Consider the following 2556-nt stretch of genomic DNA (forward strand, 5'->3'; position numbering starts at 1 on the left):
CGGGCATGAGGTTGATGCTAGCCCCAAGATCGGCTAGTGCATTGCGTATAGGTGAGTCCCCGATTGAACAAGGAATGGTAAAGCTTCCGGGGTCTATCTTCTTTTGGGGGAGTTTGTTGAGTAGTAAGGCGGAGCATTCTTCACTTAAATTAACTAATTGCAATGATTCAATTTTCCTTTTGTGAGTGAGAAAGTTCCTCATGAATTTTGAATATTTAGGCATTTGGGTTAGGACTTCTACAAACGGAATATTGACATGCAGTTATTTTAGTAGATTTATGAATTTTATGAATTGCTCATCGGTCTTTTGGTGAAGTAACCGACCGGGATAAGGTACCGGAGGATTCTTGGGTGTTTCTTGGCTTGGCGTAGGAGTCGTCTCTTTTTGGGGTGTTGATGAAGCTATGGTTTGGCTTGGTGGACTCCTTTCAATTGTGGGAAGCGGAGCTTCCTCGGGACCGATGGTACGGTTTCTCAACGTGATGAGATGTACTTGCGCCTTTGGGTTTGTTTCGCTATTGCTAGGTAACACGCCTTGTGGTCTCTCGGAGAAATTTTGAGCTAGTTGATTTAATTGTTTTTCAATGTTTTGAATACTAGCTTGTTGGTTTCTAAAATTCGATTCTAATTGTTGAAATCGATCCGAGTTTTTCTTGTCGGAGTCAGAGATGAGGGGTGAGACAGTGTCTACAAGCCTCTCTCGCCCCCTTGTTGTTGTTGAGAGAAATTTTGTGACTCATTGCGTGGTTGTTGAAAGTTTGTTCTTTGGTTTTGATTTTGTTGGTTACTACTGTTGCCAGGTTCTCTCCAACCAAGGTTAGGGTGGTTACGCCATCCTTGATTGTAAGTACCTGTCGGAAGACTTGACGGCCTAGGTCTATTATCAATGTAGTTTACCGTTTCCGTTTGATTATCCATTTCTTTCATACAACTCCAATTTTCATGTGGCCCACCACACCCTTCACAAGCCATAACCGACGCCGTTTTTGCCATTTCTAATTTTTTGATTTTTGAAGAAAGGGCCTCGATTTGAGCTTGTAAAGAAGTGCTTTCGTCAACCTTATGGGCGCCCAGGGCAATAGATTTATTGCCTCGGGGAGTGTGCCACTGAAAATTGTTTTGAGCAATTTCGTCAATTTGATTATAAAATTCATTTGGGCGGCGATAACCTAAAAGTCCCCCAGAGCTAGAGTCAAGTGTTTGTCTTGTGTGTGGCAACAACCCATTGTAGAAAGTGGACACTTGTTGCCATACCGCAAGACCATGATGAGGACACTTTCTTAATACCTCCTTGAACCTTTCCCGAGTTTCATATAAGGATTCCCCGTCCTCTTGTGAGTATGTGTTAATTTTAGTCATTAATTTAGCCGTTTTAGCAGGAGGGAAATACTTATACAGAAACTTTTGGGCTAGTTCATCCAGGTGTTTACCGAACCAACTGGGAGGGTATTGAGCCAAGCCTTAGCTCGGTCTTTTTGTGAAAATGGAAACATTCGTAGGCGGATGGCGTCATTTGATGCTCCGTTGATCCGAAAAGTATCACATATTTCCAAAAAGTTGGTAATATGTAAGTGAGGATCTTCATCCGCAAGCCCATGGAAGGTTGCGGAGTTTTGAAGCATTTGGATCAAATGCGGCCAAAGTTTGAAGTTTTTGGCATCTACATTCGGCGCATTGATAGCGGCGCCAAGATTACATGCGGTGGGCCGTAGGTAATCCATGAGGGTCCGTTGATCCGCCATTGGAAGTAGCACCCCGAAACTTTCTCTTTGTTTTTAGCTTTAAGTCTTTTTCTTAGAAAGCGTTCGGGTTCGTCTAGAGGTTCTTTTATGTCTCTACTGGAACTGGAGCTCATACACTACGTAGAAAGTTCAGGTGTGGCGCCTGGGTTCCAAGTCCTGCAATAAAAACAAAAAGAACGTTGGTCAGAAATTTCACCACGGCCCCGTGCTCAGATGAACACGGCCCCGTGATTGGAGTTACAGTGATTGTTTTCCGGATCCCTGTTACTGGAAAGCTCGACACGACCCCGTGTTGCACCGACACGGCCCCGTGCTCAGCTCTCTGTAACTTGGAAAATAAAAACTGCCAGTAACAATGCTGGGCATGGCCTGTGTCCGACCAGAAATGGCCCGTGCTGAGCTCTGCAGAAGCTGAAAAATTAAGAAAAATCCTTAAAAAAATAGAAAAACAAGAAAAAGCGATTAGGCCGTTGATTCCTAACTTTCTTAAAATCCTGGTGTCCCTGGCAACGGCGCCAAAAACTTGATGCGTGTTGTCGTGTATATAATTTTTATATATATTTTTAGCCCTTTTTAACACTTTAGTCAAGTTTTAAATTTATAAAACACGATATTCTACTAACACAAACACACATATGATCAAGTGAACCCATCGTGAGCGTAGTATAGTGTTGGTAAGATACTGAGGTCGTCCAAGGACACAAGAGCTTTTAATACCGGTTTATCCTCAACGTCTAATCAAATCAAAATTTTAGAAAAAGGTTTAAACATGAAAATAAAAACTAAAAATGCTGAAAATAAAAATAAAATAAAA

General features: G+C 42.1%; 1 non-coding gene across 1 annotated transcript; it reads left to right on the forward strand.

Moving 5' to 3' along the window:
* The first annotated feature begins 1258 nt into the window (after positions 1 to 1258).
* LOC118487830 lies at positions 1259 to 1365 on the forward strand. The gene has a single exon (XR_004882773.1). It is a non-coding gene; the product is annotated as a small nucleolar RNA R71 (small nucleolar RNA).
* Positions 1366 to 2556: the final 1191 nt, after the last annotated feature.

The sequence above is a fragment of the Helianthus annuus genome, chromosome 15 (assembly GCF_002127325.2).
Source record: "Helianthus annuus cultivar XRQ/B chromosome 15, HanXRQr2.0-SUNRISE, whole genome shotgun sequence".
NCBI lineage: Eukaryota > Viridiplantae > Streptophyta > Magnoliopsida > Asterales > Asteraceae > Helianthus > Helianthus annuus.